This window comes from Myotis davidii, unplaced genomic scaffold, assembly GCF_000327345.1.
Source record: "Myotis davidii unplaced genomic scaffold, ASM32734v1 scaffold560, whole genome shotgun sequence".
Lineage (NCBI taxonomy): Eukaryota > Metazoa > Chordata > Mammalia > Chiroptera > Vespertilionidae > Myotis > Myotis davidii.
In genome coordinates, this window is record NW_006294418.1 from 3,558,052 (window position 1) to 3,578,890 (window position 20,839).

A 20,839-nucleotide genomic window follows, 5' to 3' on the forward strand; every position below is an offset into this window, starting at 1 on the left:
AGGGGGTGCCAGGGCCACGCTGAGACTGGACGGCAGGGCTGGGAGGGCCCCAGGTCCAAGTTTCCTGAACCATATCCCGCACTCTCCTCGTTACACCAGGGTGGGATCCCAAGGTGCCACGGATCAACTGGTTTGCTGGGATGGAAACTAGGAGAAGACACAGGGCTTGACCAGGAATGGCTCCTGCTGTACTTCTCCTGCCCCAAATCCTTCCAGGTTGCTGCTGCTACTGCCTGTGGAGCTAAATGTGGGGGAGGTAAATGTTGACCAGGGGGCCGGGAGCATAGGTCCTTTCATTCCTTCCTGGCAACTCCCCTGTCCTCCACAGACGCTCCCATGGACTCTTAAAATATATATATATATATAGATAGATAGATAGAAGATAGATAGATAGATAGATAGATTTCAGAGAGGAAGAGAGAGATAGAAACATCAATGATGAGAGAGAATCATTGATTGGCTGCCTCCTGCACACCCTCCACCGGGGATCGGAATCGAATCCGGTACTCCTCCATCCACAGGCCAATGCTCTATCCACTGAGCCAAACCACGGACTCTTCCTTCCCACCACCTCTCTGCCGTGCCCACACAGGCGCACCTCTGGAGTGGGCCTGGGGTGGGAACCCCAGAATGCAGGCTGATGTCAGTACCAGGTGACACATTTCTGAGCCTTCTGCCCAGCCTGTACAGGAATTATAAAAGCACCTCACCTAAAAAAAAAAAACGACTGACCAATCTTTCTAAAAGACACAGAAGTAGGAAACCAAAGAGACTTGTTCAGGACATGTGGCTCCATCGTCCAATAACTCAGCACGTAAGCACACCAAATTTTCTCATTCTAGCCATTTCACTCTTGGCCGTCACAACAACTGTAACCTGACGCTGCAGAGTAGGGAGGGAATCACTCAGCCTAAAAATAAGACATCATCTCACAATGGATGATGGGAGAAAACGATCAACAACAACAACAAAAGAAGAAACATTCAGGACAGCATCCTGTCCCTGGTTTGGAGTCTGGGGTTCAAACCCTGGCCCTGCGAAGCTCTGTTTTAATTTCTACCCAACAAGGAAGGCCTAGGGTGAGAATAGCTAAATTCTCCGTTTCCTTCCAAAGTTCTAAAAATATATGAAAGCTCTCTAGGGAAAATATTTTGAAATATTAAATATCAATGTCAGATGATGCAATGATTTTAAAATAGAAAAGATGTACAGATAAGTGATAATTTATATTATCAAATTTTTGAAAATTGAGTTGGGACACTTTCAGAACTAGAAAATCTGCTAGGCTTTAAAAAATATATTTGGACTCTATGAATATGTATTCTCACTTACCTATGCCAGTATTCGGATGAAAGGAAAATAATTTAAATACTTAGGGAACTAATCAGTTGGGATATTCCTTTATGATATAAACTGTTTCAAGGAACCATAAAATCAATTGACACTGCTTCCTCCCTGCTATTCCTTTTCTCCTTAGCGTACAAAAGTAAAAGGAATCAGTAATTTAACCCCGGCAAACAAGAACAATATTTTTGAGTCAGTGTTATTTTTCAAAGCCTCTGAGATTTTTAGCCTTTAATTGTCTTATTCCCGCAATGACATATATTTTATCTTACACTGTAAGTGGCGCCTCAGATGAATCTAGAAATCTGACTGTGACGTGTGAGGTACCTCACATGAGTTTACAAAACTTGTGTAGTTGGCTCAAAAGGACACTTGGAAAAGAACAACAACACAAACACAGCAATTAAAAACAAGAAACACCTTTCCCTGAGAGAATCCTTGTATTGTACGTACACCTCACCTCTTACTAACCCTTTCCCATTGTGCATAAAAATGTAGATTATTTATTTATTTTTGGGGGGGTCTACATTAAAAATGGGTATTTCAATAAGCATAGAAAAAGAAAATGCCAACGTACTAACATAGTTTTTGAAAGAAAGAATATGTGTTTTTCTCAATTTCATTTTTTTAAAATAGAAGAATGTCCAGTCCAGGGGGACTTGCCATTGATTTTATCTGCTCCTTATTTCCATGTGTGTACCTTTAAAAAAATAAGACTACCTGGATCATGGTCTGACTGCAAATCCCGAAAACAATTATGGAAATGATCTTTAATATAATAATATGTTTTACTGAGTGTCTCGGCTTTTTCATCCCAACAACTGCAACAGAGACAATTCTTTGCATGTTGAAATGTGTAATTATCATGTATCCAAAAGGGAGGGTGTAATTTTCACATCTGATTACAAGGGAAGGGTGTAAGCGAAGCTGCCTTGGTAAACTTACACTTGTTTACAAAGAGCAATACCTTTGATATTAAAAACTCAAAACATGCACAACGCTGAGAAAAATCAAGATCAGCATGCACAAAACTAAACAGAAACGTAAGTATTTTTCTTGGCCCTGCCACAACAATAAAGTCAGTTCTTCTGAACTTGTGTTAGTCGACTTATTTCTGATGATTTTAAGACTCAAACACTATTTTGTAGGCTAGTTTGTGACTGTACCATTGAAGGTTAGGAAGCTCAAGCCCTGGATTCAACTTAAAAGGAAACTTCAAATTCTCATTATGCCCATAAACCAACATGGTCAGTTTAAACTAGAGAATGATTTTCATCTCAACAGAACACACTTCCCTAAATACAACAAGTGTTTTCAAGACATGCATTTTTAATGCTTTTTAACTTCTGATTTACTTTTGATAACATCAACTTCTGCTCATGCGAACTTAGATTTTGGACATGTAGGAAGGGTTAATATGAAGTGGCGGCTATCACTTAGCAAGAAAATTAAAGACAGGGATAAGGTCTCTTAACAGGTAGGAAAAAGAAACTACCTTAACAGCCAAACACGTATGAGGAGCAATTTTGTATGACATGTAATCATGATTGGTAAGTAACTGGGGCAGATATCTGAAGAGCTTAAAAAGATAGACGCTGAATATTAAACATACTTAATATTCCTCTTGGATCTCAAAAGCGGGCAAGAAAGGGAAATAAAGAGAAGGAAACACGAGGAAGTTTAAGATATCAATTTAGGAATAATACAAACTTTTTCATGTTAAAAGGAACCCATTAAAATGAACTTAGTTATCTTTTTAACTTTACAATTACATAGAAAGCAATGACTTCGTTAGAATGCTATTAAGTTATATTAGGTTTTCAAATGCAATACTAATGGAAGGCTGATAGTTGGTATACTTTAGAAATTAGTGTTTTTGGTTTTGGTGTGTTTTTCCCCCTGGTAATTTGCCCAGTCAAACTTAACAAACAAGAAGTTTGAGAAAGGATACAAGCTACCAAAATATTAAGATTTAAGAATTACAATTAAATAAAAAACTTATTCTGTTAAAAAAAGAACTAGGCCCTGGCCAGCATAGTTCAGTTGTTTGGAGCATCGTATGGTTCACCAAGAGCTGGTGGGTTTGATTCCCAGTCAGGGCACATACCCAGGTTGCGGGTCAATCCCAGGTCAGGGTGTGTGTGTGTGAGGCAACCGATCGATGTTTCTCTCTCACACCGATATTTTTCTTTCTCTCTTCCTTCCTCTCTCTTAAATCAATTAAAAAAGAAAAGAAAAGAAAGAACTAGGCTCCTCATTCATCAGTTGATGTAGCCTAAAGCATTTTGGATGATAGAGCTTAACTTTTATAAGATCTTAGCTGTTTTCCTTTTATATAGGATTTCCCTGAGTCTTACCTTCTGCTTCCCATTAAAGCAAAAAACAAAACACTTGACATGGATCTCCTTCCTCCTCTACTTCAGGGGGCGGGCCTGCACCCTTGCTTGGATGGATGGGTGGGAGATGACGTGGGTGGGTGTGGGTGGAGAGGAGGTTGGGAGGAGAACTGCTGTTTCTAGGTAGTTTAGAGGCTTGCCCACCACAGCACACCCGTGTCTGCAGCATACCAATCAATGCTCAGTGCAGAGCACATTTTTCACTGTGTTGTTAGAGTACATTTGCTTATATTTTGCACAATTTTAATTTAACCATATTGATCAAACTGAACACTCAATAAGACCCTAGGCACCTTAGGCTTATTAAAATTAGTCAACATGAAGCAAGTAAGCAAGGACATAATGGAAACTGTTTGGAGATTTAAATACAGTGGAACCCACTTAAATAAATACCTGTTAATGAAATAAATCTATTAAATGAATTTATTTTCTCTGGACCAAATCAAAATACATAGAGTAATCCTCAAGGGGGCCTTTATATAAATACTGCTTAAATGAATAAGCATCTTAAATGGACATGCTTCTCCAGAAAGGCAAATAGTATTTTCATGTTCTCTAAGGTTAATTAAAGCAAAAAGTCCATGTTGACTTTTTTGGATGTATTGTCATCATTTGGAATTTAGCAGGGAAAAGTTGCTTAGATAACAATATTTAAATAATGTAAACATTTTTCTTAAGGGTAATTGCCTCTCTCTCTCTCTGTGTGTGTGTGTGTGTGTGTGTGTGTGTGTGTTTGTGATGGGCACTAGGCTCAGAGGGCACAAGCCCTTGAAAAAACAGATTGTGTCCATTGTTCATTTGTCTGCAATTTACATATGGCAAGTTAAAACAGAAAAGTATTTTAAATTTTCATTTAAAACCCCATCTCATAGAGAAATGGACTAGCTACTTTCATTTGCCTCTTTGGGAAGTTCTATTATTTCTCCAACATGGCTGAAAAGCGCGATTACAAGAATCAACTCCCTTACCTAACGATAATTTGTAATAAGAGCCTTGTTGGCACCTTCAGGGTGCTCAAAATAATGTTTTTTAAGAGACACAAATACTTTTTTGTGTGGTTAAAAAACACATAACGCGCCACGTACCCTATTAACAAATGTGCCGGTGTAGCATCGTTCCTACGCGTGCATTGTGCAGCCAAGCCTAGAACTCACACAAATGCTCTTTCCCATAAAGTGTAGGTCGGACCACATCTTTAACGGATCGGGTCTCGCCTTTTCGCAGAGGGGTTGACCTATGGTGGTGCGCTATTATAATAAAAGCAAAAATGCAACCCACATTGAGGTCTTAAAGTAATACTATCTTTTCAAAACGCAGTGGGCACACAACCCACAGCGATGTTCCTCAGGCCCCCTTTATCTCGCCTTGCCTTTAGAGGGCCTTGTGCATTCATTTTTCCCCTGGCCTAATAAAAGATATTAGCTCTTTTCCCTAAGCAAAAACACTCCTATCATGAATCAGGCCAACTAGTGGGAGACTGCTGGCCAGGTTTCACCCCACTAAAATTCTAATCTATACTTTGTCTTTGAGAATTAAAGAGAAAATGCGTATCAGCAGAATCTCCTCTCCACTTTATTTCATTTATAAATTACGAGAATGATGCTATTATATATTATTAATTTCTGCTGTTCTCCAACTCTGCTGCGGCAGTGAGCTGCGGATGTTGGAACGGTGTAATTATGTTCTAGTAGGGTAGCCATCCGTTTCCTTTCAAAAATTTACAGGATTCTTAATCACGCTGCTCATTTGGGTGCGCAGCAGCGAGGATGGCGAAACACAAACAGGGCACGTTCGTTTACACAGGAACACCTGCTTAGCATGATAGCAGATGTCAGTCAGCGCGCAGAACACAAAAGGGGGGAAAATACCACCAGCCGCAACCTCGCACCATTTTGATTTGGTGCGGGGAAATCTTTGCAGGGGTGAGGGCCAAGTGTTGTTTGTGGTGAACGTGCTGTCAGAGAGAAAGGGCGTTTGTGCTCTTGTGTTCTGGTGTTGACTCAGACTCTCTTTATTATTTGGAGGATTTACTAAAACTACCCTGCCTCAGTTTCCTGATCAGTAAGGGTTGGAGAGTCTAAATAAAAACCCAGTTCCCCGAAGGTGATCGTTGTTGGAGGTGACGTTATAACAGCATGGCTCTCACCAGACCCAGTTCAGATCCCACTGCTGTCACTTAACGTTTGTGTGACATCAGTCAAGCGGTTTAACCTCGCGGAGTCACAGTTTCCCGATTTGTAAAGTCCACTGAGAAAATTAAATGAGCTAATATATACCAAGTGCCTGCCACACAGTGAGAATACATTAAATGGTGGGTAGAGTATTGTTGTTGTTGTTGGTCTTATGATCATCAGTATTTTATTTTGATCTTTGCAAAACCTTTCCTACTCAACATGTTATTTATTAAAGGCCTGGAAATGACAACCAACCGAAATCTCTTGCAGAGATCATCATAAAAGTGATATTTTTGATGTGTGAAGTTCTGCGAGATTATTATAATGACACCTATTACTGTTATTTTATAGTTAGAGAGCCTGTCATCGTTTCCACTATATTTTCTGGGATTTATATCTGAACCATAAAAAGGGTTTTCTGGGCTATACCCTGCCTGAAAAAGAGTCTCCAAGAAAGTGAAGTGCTTTCTAGCTCTCTGACACAATAAAATGAGGCCATGGAAAGGAAAAAATTAGAAGTTCATCGTCTTCACAGGCCCACCCCACCCCACCCTTCCAACGTTTGCACCCTTATTTTAAGGCCTTTGCAGACTATTCTGGTCTTTTCCCTTCTCGCCCTTTCCTCAAAATGGTTAAAATTCAAAATGGAAAACAGCTCTCACACATGGGCAATGACTAATTTTCCGAAGGAATTTTAGCATTCGGAACGTGTCTGCCTGGGCAGGGCTGTGGGCTAAAGGCTCCCCGAGTGGGCATTGACTTGATACCCAATAATGGCAGCTAAGGAGCCGTTATGTGGTGCCGTGTCAATGATCCGTGCACTGAGGGCTCCCCGAGTACGCATTGACACGACAGACCGGAACGGCTCCGAAGAAGCCGTTATGGTCCATCATGCCAATGATGTGCGGATATTGGCAGGGCCTCTGGCCCTTCCATGGAAATGATGGAGTCTCGAAAGGAACCGGTGCGGGCGCCATGTGGGCGCCATCAGTGAGCTAACCACAGCACTATTTCCCCGTCTCTTGGGTTTACTTCCAAAGAGTCAGGTTGGAAAAGTTGTCCAGTAACTTCAGGGGTCCCGCCTTACATGACCAGGACATAAGCAAGCATGAACGATATTCTCGCCCTTTAGTCTTTTGTTTCTTCTGAAACTGATACTGTTGATATTAAAAAGGAGAGGCAAGAATTAAGGTTATTTTTTTCACATTTAAAAAAATTGATTATAAATATCTCATCTGCTTTATGAATTTCATGTGATACGCGTGTGTGGTACTGGGGAGGCTCTCTGTTGTGCTGGTGATTTTATGAGATTGAAACATTTAATCCATGCAAAGAAAAATACCTTTTTATATGTCCTCGGCAGTGGAATAGGTACTCAGAGCTCAGCATATAGGAAATGGTTCAAAAAACCTTGGGAAGAGAAGTGCAAGTTCAAGAATAAAGTTTGGATTCACACATGCTTTACCAACTTCAGGCGGTAATTAATTCACTTATGGTATTTACATGCCCCTCTTCAGAGACTTATGGAGAACATGGGAATTTTAAATTCACAATTCAGTGCAAAATTTAAAATGATCTTCATTAGAATTTGAAGCTATACTCTCAACTGCTTTATATACTACCAACAGGGAGCCTCATTATGTAGTACTATATTTGGACTATCTTCTTTACATTCTGTGGCTGTGGGTTTTGAATGTATTTCTGGTATGCTGAAGAAGAATCAAACAAAGTGCTTTAATCTGCTCTATTAACTAACCAACCCACATAGTTGCGTGGCAAACAAATAAAGTCAAGAGGCTGAATGCATCTTCTTTTCTGATATCTTCAAAGGATCACGGAAGAAGAGAGATCTGAGACACCCAAGCGCAAAATGGTGGTGGAGCCTTACAGAAACACCGAAATGGTTCACTGAAAAGGGTGGTGGGAACAAAGGAGCAGTCAGATCAGGCAGAAACAGTCGTTGTGATTCCAGATGCTTCTGCACGCTCATTTCCTTGAGCAAAAATAAATAAATAAATAAAAATAAATAAATATGAGAGTTCCAACTCTCATAAGGAACTTTGGAACTGGGGTAAGAAAGATCCACCAGGGGTGTGGAGTAAGTGTTGATTGACAGGAGGAGCAAAGGGGGAAGGCCCTATGGGTGCCAACCCAAAGTAAATACGCAGTAAACGTTGAAGAGTAGGCAACATTAAATACCTACTATGTGCTGGGTCCTTTACCTATTTCCAGCATGTCTTCACAATGACCCTGTTACACAGGCCGCAGGAGAAATGGAGACCCAGTTGGGCTGAGCAACTTGCTCCCGTTCCCATGGCTGGTGTGAAGTAGAAACCAGAGGCGAGTTCAGCTATCCAAAGCCTAAGCTCTCTTGAGCACCCACACTGCCTTTCTGCCTGCCTCCCTGACTCACAGGTCTTACAGGTATCATTGAGAAAGGTGGAAAGCCAGTTGATTTGAATACAACTGAAAAACCAAAGAAAAGAAATAAAAAAAAAATCCCAAGTATTCAAAATGGCATAGCTGTCACTAAGTGGAGTTTAAGATATTGTTTATAGGGTAGTAGGGGGCCTAACATAAGTTATCCAAAGCTTTTTCCTAGACTTCATATGCACTACATCTTTAATGTACCTGCCCTATTCATTTTCAGTAGAATGGATTTGTCTTCCTACTAAGTATAGTCTCGCTTTATCAAAACACACTGCGCTAGTCACTGGTCACAACGGGATGGACAAGACTGTCCTCAAAGCATCTACATGTGTGAGAAGACAAATAGGAACCAGGTATTGTAAGTGCTGTGATAAAGGTCAGCCCAGAATATAGGGGGATTTTGTTAGAGGGCATTGCTCCTATAAGGAAAAGTACCACGTCCACTTCCTGGAAAGGCAGAGGTATGAGACCATGCCAAGCACCTTGACTATTTCTTTTCCTTTTTTGTTTTTTTAAAACTCCTAAAGAATTGAAAAGGAATGAATACCTCAGCTGATGGTCATGGTTTCCTCTTCTCAAGAGGGTTGCAGCATGGCCCGGAGACTGAAGTAGCTCTATCATAGAATTCCTGGTAGCCTGATTAGACTCACCAGGAAATATTAATAATCAGAATTTATTGAATATAGCTCCAGATACTGCCCTTAGAATTTTGTTCAACACTCCCAATCATCCTGTAGTGAGTGTTGGTCCCTACTTTCAGCATTATGAACTGAAGCTCAGAGAGGCTAAAACACATTCAGGGCCACCGGGAAACTAGTGGCAGAATCAGAATTCGGACACAGATTTGTTTGTGTCTGAATGCTGTGTTTGTTGTGTGTGTGTGTGTGTGTGTGTGTGTGTGTGTGTTGTGTGTGATTTTTTCCTCATGATATTGAATTCCTCACTCCTGGGGAGAGAGGAAGAGGAAGACCGGGCTCCATTCATTTTAAGTGAATGGATCTAGGGATGTTCTTGGGACAGGAGTCTAGGGAGTGAAGACGTGGACATGAAATAGCGGCTCACCTTGGAGGTATTCTCCTACAGCACACAGTAGGGGTGTGAAAGGAAGTACCATTTCATCTACAAGTGGACCAGTTAATAGCTCCTAAATTTCACCCTGAGTTGTGTAAGCTCTTTGGGGACCTTTAAAAAAATCTTGACTTCACATCCCATGAACGTGTGTTATGGCTCTTGTCCAAATCCTGTTATCTATGAACTTCATTTAAAATAACTTGGTCTTTTTGAATTGTCAAAAACTCTAATAAAACAGGACTATTTACCACTTGCACAGACAGAATTCTGTGGGACATCCGAAGCTTAGCTCTTAAATTATGTCCTCAGATCAGTGAAGAGGTAAAATCTAAACTTTGTTGAAAAGCACAATGCAGATATGAATTCTAATGAATCTGTGACTCTATGCAGCCTGTGTGAGAGCTACTATGCTGCTTATTACCTATATCTATTAATAGGCATTAATTGTAATGATTGTCAGACATTTTAACCAAATGGTTAGGTTAAAAACTCAGAAATTACTCAGTTATTGTTCTTTTTTGACAATGTAAATTAATTTCTGAAAAGGCAGACATTTCTGAGTTCATTTCCTTAAAGTCCAAGCCCTTTAAGAAAGGTAAACAATGTGGGAATACGCAGCTGCAATTTTTTTTTTAAGGCTACTGTTCCTTTAATGCCCAGCTGGTTCTGAGATGTAATAAAATTGACATATTGATTCTTTTGAATTTACAAATGCCTGTTTCATAAACTCCATCTCCAAAGCCTAGGCATCTTTAGAGCACTGTCATTTTTTTTCTCCAAATGGATCAATTATGTGCCCACGTAATCCTGTTACCTGTGAAATCCATGCATACTTCTCCCATTTGCTGCAGCTCCCAGGCGGACAAACTTGCATTATGTACGCATAAACAAACAGCGCATTTTCCTGATATTAGAGATTGTTTTCAAAGTGAAAGGCAATCTCTTGGGTCCTTTACTCAAAAAGAAAAAAAAGGGGCGGGGGGTGGGGAGAGAAAGACAGAGGGAAAGAAAAACTGCCTGTTCCTTCAAGCAACCTCAGTGTATGTGCACACACAAACGCGCGTATGTGTATAAATGTGATATGTATGTGTTTATGTTTACTATTTACAGTTGCTAACCATTCATTTAAATCACATGGTTTTGCTATGTGCAGTCCTTTAACTCATCCAAGGAAGCAAGTTCCTTCATTTCAGTTAAACTAGTTCATGACGGTTTATCACGGGTTTTTTTTTTAAGGCTGTCTGTGCTCCTTTGTTGATAATTAGTTATTTAAGGGCAAATCATCCCCTAGATACCTTAAAAGAACTGAGAAACGAAAACCCAGGGCGAATTGGGTTATAAAGTTTGCAGGGGCTTTATAGAAAGAAAGTCCTCCGTATTTTGCATTGTAGCACTTGACAGTCCCTGGCTCTGCGTCTTCTTTAAACACACACAGAGTCCTCTATTGAAACAGCCGCAGAAAACACAAAGATTCTGCTTCTAATACACTGGGAGAGAAACGCCTCAGTGAACCAGAAGGTCTTGCTCATGTCTTAAATCTGTACCAGCAAATTGTCTTCCCACACAGGCATATGTACATGTTCACGTGTGGACACCCTCACCAGTACAAAATGCACAGAGGAGGCTCAGGTGCGAACATACCCACAGGCTGGGCCTATGGCCTCCCTGCAAATAGCCCACAAGCAAACATGCTTTTGTCTATGTGTGAACTCTGTGTGAGCAAAGTACTGTGCATGTTCTGCACAGAGATATGAATTCCCGCTTCATTCTTTCAGCCTGTGCTGTATCTGATTTTCCTCACTTCACTGGGCACCCAGCAGTCCGGCTACACTGCACTTGCTCTCTACAATTTGTCTCTAAGAGATTCCCCAAATCACAAAACATCTTGTCTGCTGCCCAACGTGCTCCCCACATGCAGAAAAGATGGTCTAAAAAATTGGGTTGTGCTGGGAGCCCTGTGGCCTGGCCCACTGCTGCCATTGTGCAGGGTGGTTTTGAAGATAAATGGCTGCATGTTAACCAGATTTGACATGCTGTACAAAGGCAGGCACCTTTGGTCCCAGGACACAGCCAAACAGAAAACACAACAAGCAAGCCTGGCAAAAATGTCCGACATGAATAAAAGCACAACGATTTGTCACATAGTTGTTACAAAATGTTAGCAGCTTTAGGGCTTGCCGTGGGATGGCAGAGATAAGGCAGTGTGGAGAATTCGGAAGTTGGAGGATTGTGAGTCTTAGGCGATGGAAGAGTTAATTCAGTAAAGGAAGGAAAATAGTCATCGCAAAGGGATTATTTTCATTTGCTTCCTCATAAGGCCGAAGAAGGCCCTACTGTCATGAAATAAATCAGCAAGGCCAGTGTTCCAGGTTTACTAAACTCCACTGTTTTGAAGGGCTGTCTGTTAACCATCTCTGTCCAAACTCCCAAAGAGCTACACATTCTAGTATCCATTTCTTGAGGATCAAGAATCGTTTTTCATTTTCTTTTTCAAACTGACACAGTAATGAATGAAATGAAGAATTTTAAGGATTAAAAAAAAACCTTAGTCCCCACTTCATCTCACCACTCACCCAGAGAAAAGGGAACCAAACCACCTCACTTTAACTCTTTTTCAAATGCTGGGTTTCCCTTTCCAAATGTCTTTCCAGAGTTACTTGTTAATTCTGGAAATTCCACGATTCCAGTAACATTTAACCATAAACTTTCTTCCTGACTCTGGCCTCGTGCTTTTCCTAAGCCTCCATTTCCTCATCTGTAAAAAGTGTGTTACAATCATCGTATTATTTATTTGATAGAATCGTTGTTAGGGCAACATCAGATGACACAGACAAAATTCTTAGCACATTATAAGTACTCAATAAATGTTAGATAACATTAGCTTTCATACACTTGCCAGAGACATTTTGCTGGAACACAAATATGATTATGTCATTCTTCTTCTTTAAAAAGGATTCGCATGCTCATCATCACCTGTTTACTGGATAAGAGCCAGAAATATGGGACAGGACATTCTTCTACTCCCAGGCCACCTTTGCAGACTCAATGGATCACATCCTCCTGCACGTGCCCTATGGTCAGACATTTCTGTTGGCTGACGATAGCTGAGCTGTTCTCCCTTTCCCTCCTCCAATGCCTGTCCCAGCCCTTCCCTCACACCACTGGTAATATCCAAGTCATGAGACCATAGTCTCCTTAAAAGCCACTTCCTCCAGGAAGTCTGCCTCACCGCCTTCTCCCAAATCTAGATGCAACATCTTCTGCACTCTCTACTCACAGGTGTGTTTTTATAGCACTTATCACATTTTCCTCATTTCTTCACCCCCGCTTTCCCACTAGGCAGCAAACTCCTCAGTGGCCCAGGCTCCACCATTCATTTTTTGATCAGCAGCCTCAAGAACAGTGCCTGCATGTAGTAAGTGCTCAATTAATGAGGAATGAGTAAACACTGCAATTTTCTGCTGAAATACCGGAATCGCAAGAAGGACCTGGTGGCATACTTGTCAATTATTTTTGCAACAAGAAAAAAAAAATCCTTTCTTCTAATGCAATGCTCAGATCACTCTTAAGAATGAAGGTGAAAGAAGCCCTGAGGGGGAAAAGAAAATATGCCTTTTTCTTCCACAAACCTGCCTTCAGCTCCAAAGAGGTGCTGCTTCTAGCAATAGCAGAATAAATCAAGTAAGCGCGCATGGAAACTTTGAAAAGAAAGAGGACTCAAAATACCAAATTGCTGGCCAATCCAGTGCTAGTAGAGCCACATAGTCAGACCTTTTCTGAGCGTCCTGATGCTGCTGTAAGAGTTGGAGAAGACACCTGGGGGAGGGAGCGTGTATAAAGGCATTGCCTCTGTCAATCATTTGACATAACATGGGTGAAATCTCCCTAGCAAAGAACCCCGCATCGTGTTGCCCTGCTCGCTTCCAGAGGACTAAGAACTACATGTGAAGCGGTAAGAAGATTTCTACTGCAAATTTTTTAAGGGGTAGGGCCAGGAGCTCTATTGACATCTGTGATTCTCTAACCTTGGTGACCCCTTGTAAACCCAGAACCAGCGCAGCCTGGAGGGTGAAGTCGTACCTCCCCCGTCTCACCGCTCTCCTGAAATCTGAGCCAAGGCCCATGTGGCCGCAGATCTCATGTTCACGGGTCCATAAGGGAATCCAGGAAGCCATTCCCTGATGAAGTGTGCACTCTCCCTCCCCAAAGGTGGACTGACTGCTGGAAGATGAAATCGTCCTAATCGCAGTTGGTGGGGGGTAAGGAGCTGGTGAAAGGCGAGGGATCGTGAAGTTAACTGGTGACCTCTCAGTTTCCTCCATTTATAGGTCTCCTTTTATTTCTACTTGTAATATTAAATGGAAAACAGATTGAGAGGCAGGAGAAATGACGGCATGCCACTTGGAACAACTGGCCGAGTTGTCACCTCGAAACTGCGCAGTTCACTTGTATCCCCAGAGTAAGGAGGAAAGGTCCAGGGGAAGGCCTGGCACCCGGCCTGACCCCAGAGGATGCGAAGATACTGTCAGGGAAGAAGGCTGCTCCCGCTGTTTCGTCTCTCTCCCCGCATTGTCAGCGTGCAGGTGTCTGACCCAAGTATGTCTTCACAGGGAAATCATGGATGTCTGCCTCACACAGCAAACAATCATGCAGATCATGCAGAATATTTTACATTTTCAACTCTGATTATTAATCCGTAACAGCTAACATATTCTTAGGATGGACTTTCTGTGGAGAGAATGCTTTAAAGTCCCAAGAAGTCTCTTTAGCACCACTGCAGCCAGATACTTAAACCCCATATTTTCCTCCATCATGAAAATATTTTAAATGTATATTGCTCAGATGGTCAAGATAAGGACATACAAGTTCAATTTCCTCCATGAAAAGGAGATTTTAAAAGCCTAGTGGTTCTATTTTAGTAATACTGTAAATAAAAATAAATTTTTAAATAGTACCTAAACTATAAATTTACTCATGTGCCAAGAGAATGCCTGAAATATAGGACACGGATGGCATAATATTTGGTTAAGAAGTTGCATCTTTGTTAAAAAAGAGAGATTCTATTAATAAGCAGAGTTCACTTCTGAAAAAAAATATTTCTAATGATACCTTATTAACTGGTTTTCAAGGATTTATAGGTAGAATAATAAAAATTAAAGATCCTAAGGAAAAGATCAGCCATATTATAATTCTCAAGGTCTTCCTTAAACTTTAAAAATAAAACCTCATGCATTTTTTGGATTGGTTAAGAGTCTTTCTGTCTGTTTCTGAGAATAGTTCCCTCCAGGTCCCTATTTTATTGATGTGGTGCCGTGCAGCAAAGCAAATTCACATTAGTCAGAATTTCAGGTGTACAATTTTGACCCTTGTAACAATTTGAGGTCTGTAATTTCTGTCATTATATTTCTTGATCTAGGTCTGAAATAACTGTAGCATTGCTTTTAGAAAATAAAACAACTGATGGATCGTGCCATCTATGGCAGCATTTGTTCAGCATTTGGTACAAACGGGAGAAAAAAGATACAGAATGCATGGATTGATTTTCAAATTACCTCAATATTTTGAAAACATTTTCACCTGCATGCTGAGAATGCTAAGAATGGCAAGGAAGGCAATTGTGCATTTGCACAGCCTCCACTGCATTCATTTATAAATTACCTCATCACTGACTGAAATTAACACTGATTCTTACAGGCAATTTCTCAATTTCCAATGCTAATTACATTTTTTTTACTTTTAAATTCTGTACCACCTGTTTTGGGCAAGACATCTTAGGCAGCGCGACCGCATTTAATCACAATTTTAATTAACCGCCCTGTAGATGTGAAAAAGAAGCAATTATAATGTAGATGAATGATGATTTTTCTGCATTAAATTGTTTTGTTTCCCTGGTATGTTGATTGTAACACAGCACACAAATACAGTAACTGTACAATTTTTTTCCTATTGTAATTTAGTAATTGTTTTTGGAAAACCAGTTTGGGAATGAGTGACTTCATCTGTTTACAAATTGATTGATACTGTTCACTCCCTGATTGCTGTGGCGTATATTTTGGTATTGCACAGCCTAGCATAAAATATAATTAGAGACGCACCGGCTTTGCAGCACCATTTTGGAATCTGAAAATCAACTGTAACCGACGTATGTTTTCCTTGAGCAGACTAGTATCAGTTGGGGCTGATGAAATGATAATCAAAACAATGGGCTTTCCAATGCCACCACTCGTAGAGATCCTGGGTTTCGATCTGATAGTCTAATACGGTAAGTTTATGAATGACTCTGTACTAGGCCTGGGAGCTGGGGGCTGGCAAGTCTGAAGCTTGCACGACTCAGTCAGATCCATATCACAAGAAGCACACAAGTGAGGTAAGGGAACAATGATGGAAAATAAAAGAGTGGCTGCTTTGGAAATGAGAGGATCGTTCCAGCCACCCGGGCACAATGCACTGATGTGCTGTAGCTCTAGCCTATCTCATCTCTACACTGTGATACAATGAGATCACCTTCATGCTCCCAGCTTGCAGATACTGATCGCCCAAGCCCTACCTCGTGGCAGAGACATTCAAAGATCTTATGTACATGAAGCAGACCTTGTTCCTCACTGGGCCAGGGGTGGGATGGGGGAAACCACAGCCACCCCTCTCTGTTTCCTTGAAACCTCTTGCTGAAGAATGGCCAGAAGGCCTTATTATTCTCGCAGGAATTAGACATTCCTTCAAGAATGCCCTGTACTCACACCACACCCGCTCCCACTTGTACGAAAGTTCTCAGTAAATACACTTCATTGGTATCCTAGGGCTGGAGCCTCCCTCAAATCATCCAATGAACAACTCTGAAGGGTGCTCTCTTGGATGAGCCCTGGGCTAGGCCATTTCTGCTAGCCTGGAAAAAAGGGGGAAAGGCCATGTAAGCAACTGTGCATGTTCAAAGGAAACTATTTATGAGATATCTTCATCTCCACTTTGCTCCTTTTTGTACTTCATTTCTTAGAAGATCCTGAACTAGGGCAGTTCATTAAAAGGTGAGAAGTCATGTTGGTCCTAGCCCTGTGTTTGTTATAAAACATAGCTAGGATACAGCTTCACTTAGAGCAATTTACGGATAGGACATTATGAGCTGGCGACAAAACAGATAATGTTCAGCTGGGGGTTGGGGCAGGAGGACCATTAGGGGCAACTTCTATGTGTCTCCTTTATAAACAGATGCTAACAAAGTATTCATAGGGACCTTCAGACTAGTGCCAAGATTCATTTCATATATTAAGTAAAAATCTGTCCTATTAATATATTAAAGGTCTATTCTTTGCCAGGTTGGAGATTTGTGTGTCTAAATCTGGGTCACACCAGTGGGACTGGACACAGAAACCTCTCATGAAACTTAAAGAGAACAGGCCACAGAGTATCTTGTAAGCAGGTGTGCCTTTTCCACATGTGATGTTATACAAAAACCAGCAATAAAAGCTTGATCTTTCCTTGTCACCCCTACCTGTGTCACCCTTTCTGGCTGTGAGAATTATTTGCTATAAATGAACATTGAGTAAAACTACTACTCTAAAAAAAAGGCAATTCATTTCAGTTAGTAAAACTGTCCTTGCTAAGAATTATGCTTAGGGCAGGTGAAAATGTGTATGTGTTTTACCCTAGAGATTCAATTTCAGATTTTTTTGTGCAGTCTCACTGGTGAGTAGCAGAAATACTTTGTTTCATGCTGCTATTTTCCGCTCCTTCGCCACCTTCCTCACCTTCCCCATTACAGCTCTCCAGAAAGAAGTTGTTTTATGAATGGAGGTAAAAATAACCCTGAATATCTCAAATTATAGCCTCTTTACATAATGAAAAGGGAGTGTGCTGGCAATAGACTTAAAGAGATTTTTTTTTTCATAAAGTTGTTCCTGCAATAATGCTTGTTTGGAAGTTTCTAAAAGGGGTAGCATCTGTGCTCCTGCTGGGACGAGATGTCATTCCACAAGCCTTTCTGTGAGTGGTTGTCTCAGAGAGAAAATAAAGTACCTGATCCCGGGCCTCAGTCAGCCTTAGCTCCCAGCATCTTCACGCTCTGACCCACTGTGCGTTCCTGCAAGGGGAGAGCTGCTTCCCATGGCTACCTCCTCAGTATAAACTTGCTAACTAATCTCTCAGCAAACACTTGAAGCAAACCTGAAGGGAAGAAAAAGGGGCAGAGGGGGAACAAAAAACCCAGGGCACAGATAAAGCTCAGGACACATTCGACGGGACACTGGGAGCTACATTTAGTATCAACTTCAGTTTTCTTTGGACAAACTAGCTCTTGTCAGTGGAACAGGGATTTTTATAACAATTATTTTATTTGGGGGCCTCAATCTTAATTCTTCTTTCTCTTCCATAGGGCTTACTTTAACATAAACCTCTTTGATTCTCCCCCCACCCCTCTAGAAGCAGCAATGTGTGTACCCTCATAGGTATTTATAAATGGTTTCTTTAAGAACTGAATATCTTTTTTTTGATAATATATCTTTCTAAAATATTTGTTTTTAAAAGTCTACCCAGATTGTATACACACAAGGTAACTTTTCCTGAGGAATTTACGGGAGAATCCACTGTTGGAAACAAATAATGACTTTCAACCGTGATCAAAGAAAAATAAATCTTTTACCCTAATAAGACTTTTTAAGACTAGAATCCCTTTCTTAAATGGATAACAGTTAAGAGGCTACTGGCAATCTAGTTATTTCCAAAGCTGCGTTTTCACGTGGGCTACGTGGAAACTAGAAGAGCAAATGCACCCTAGGGTCTTCAAAGTTCAAGCTTTCACAATCAAGTTGGTATGTAGTCTCTGAAAACATATTGTTTGGAATTTAAGTTTTAATATCTAGGAATAAACAGAGCATTAAATCAAGCAAAACTGTGACAAGGCCAATATGCACATGGACGATGCCAGGGAGGCATCTCCAGCCCTTTGTTCACAGCTTAACAAAACTGTGCCGTCACACCACTTTAGCTCAACAGTGCCTGTCGAATGGGCATCAGCAGATCAGCCAATGCCTGTCATACACACAGCCTGAAGACAGTTTGAAAGCAAGGGCTTATTCGACCCCCAGGTCTAGTTGGAAAATGGTGAGGATTTTAAATCATCTGGTAAAGACAACAGCACCCCCCCAACCCCTGAAGTTAGAAAAGATGGGAAAGAATGACAAAAAAAAAATCTTGCTTAAAAAAAAATAGACACAAAAGACTAAAAAAAAAAATGTACTTGGGCAAAGGAGGCAATTTTCATATTTGTTTTCTTTGTAAGAGCAATTACAAATGTTTTGCAATCAGGATTTTTTGAAAGTGATGTTCCCGATAGTAAAATAAAAGTTTAATGTCATTGCTATTTTAAGATTTTTGCCATGTTTTTTGGCCTTTCAACAATTGAATAAATGTTCTTACATGAAAGGATAGGAGGATGCTATTTTATAAAGAGCACGTGCAACACCCCCCCTCCCCCGCCCCTCTCCCCGTTATTCAACGCGGCACCTCTTCAAATATAATTTTTTGCTAGTGGCTGCTTTTGTGGACCAAAATGCACTAAGTTTTGACTTTACAGCCTCCTGAGCTCTGGTCTCAGCCAACATTTAATCTGCCTCAGAAGAGAACCCGGAGAAAACAACCCCGGTAAAGTGAAGGAATTGTTAACTTTGCTACAAGTTAACAATTAGGAAGAAATCCAAACTGCCTTATTTTCCTCCTGTAACACTGATCATGAGCTTTGGCTTTCAGGCTTTAAGGCGTGCTGAGGAGGTGCCTCAGACAGAACTTTCCTCCTGTTTAATTAAGTGTGCCCCCTCCTCTTAGGCATCCAATCAGATTCAACGAGAGCCACCCCCCCACCCCAACACACACACACACACAGAGAGAGAGAGAGAGAGAGAGAGAGAGAGAGGGAGGAGCAGGACTGGGGAGCCCTAGCGGTAAGAATTAGCTGAAGGTGTCCTGAATCTCTCCACCTTCCCAGTCCTCCAGGGGACGTTGCTACTGAGACCCCGGCAGGAGTTGAGGTTTCCCTTCCACTGAAGTTGAAAAGCTCTGCCTCTCAACCTCTCCGCCTCCCCCCCACAGCCACCCCCCCCCCACTCTGTCTTTCACTCTGTTACTGTCAGTGGCTGCCTGTACTTTAGCTGTCTCTTTTCCAGTCTCTACTCTGTCAGTTTCTGGCCTGCCAATTTCAACTTGAAGCTTGACTGGGCTGATTTGATGCAAATACCTCCAGGGAAAACCCTGAAACTGATGAACAGTTATGTCAAGTCGATTTTGCACCATCGGGAAAAGGTAACCTCTGCGAGAAAAAAAAACAACAAGGTTAAAGAGACAGGGCTTTTCACGTGTAATACCTCTGCTGTACATCTCGTTCACTGTTCACCATCCCTCAGAAATTGTAACTGTCAGAATTAGTCCTAATTGCAGATGCGAAAGCTGCCATTATAATAAAAACAGAGGCAGTGCAGGCATTAAATGTAGCAGCCTAATTTGTGAGACTACAGAAAAGGTAGAGTAAATGAATATTTCATTACTTTAATTACCAGGGACTACTCTTTTCTTGCTGTCTTATGATAAGTGTTGCTGTAACTAGCAACAGCAAACATCCACTAAAATATAAAGTGCAATAATCGTCCTGCTGTCAGGATCACCGCTTTAAAATACGAGCTGGGGAAAAAAATATAATGGTTTATCTATTTTTTAGAGATTGCAGAAGTAGAAGATGGAAATTCATTTAATGACGGGGGGGGGGGGGGGGGGGGGGGGGACACACAAAGGCACCAGTAAACAGGTTTTAGTCAGAGAATAATGGCTTTGAGAGAGAAGGGTAAAAAAAAATCAGCTGGCTATACATTTGAGGTGTGAGACCTAAAAGAATGCTGGTGAGGGGAAAGTAGGAGGTAAACAGTGTTTGGACTTTTTAAGGCAAAATGTTGTTTTGTGTTGCACAACGTAATGGCTTGAACATTAGAAAATAAAACCCCGGTGACTAGGGGAAAGACAAGAGGAGAGCAAGTGGTTTTCAAATGATTAAGCAAAGGTGGAAAAAGTTCAAGTTGGCAAAAGTTTAGAAGCTCGGTCCAGTTCCATTTAAAAGAGACTAGATGAAGCCTGCCAGAGAAAGGACTTTGCCTGCACGTTCAGAGCACTGATTCGTAAGATTTGGGGAGTAACTGTAATTACTCACCACTGACACCTTGAAAAGCCCTGGCACCTCTGTGTAAATGTCCACTTCAGGTAAAGGGGCACAGCCCGGTGGGGAGGTGGCTGCCCTGAGAGGGAGGTGGGCCTGGGGGTGGGGGTGGAAGTGTGGCTGAGGAGGCTGCTGAGACTGGTTGAAGCCAGCCTGTCTCTGCATTTATCACTTTGTCCCAGAGGAGGTGTTTGTTCAACACAGCAGTTTGACAGCACAAAAACACTGAGGCCAGA

At 41.3% G+C, this 20,839-nt stretch overlaps 1 long non-coding RNA gene across 1 annotated transcript in view; it reads right to left on the reverse strand.

Annotated features, from left to right (window-relative positions):
- Window positions 1–18,624, reverse strand: part of LOC107183907 — a 30,191-nt gene extending 11,567 nt beyond the window's left edge. The window contains exons 1-2 of the long non-coding RNA XR_001514729.1: window positions 7,257–18,624; window positions 4,932–4,933 (exon numbers count right to left, since the gene is read on the reverse strand). This is a non-coding gene — a long non-coding RNA (uncharacterized LOC107183907). The remainder of the gene's footprint in view (window positions 1–4,931; window positions 4,934–7,256) is intronic.
- Between the last annotated feature and the right edge of the window lie 2,215 nt (window positions 18,625–20,839).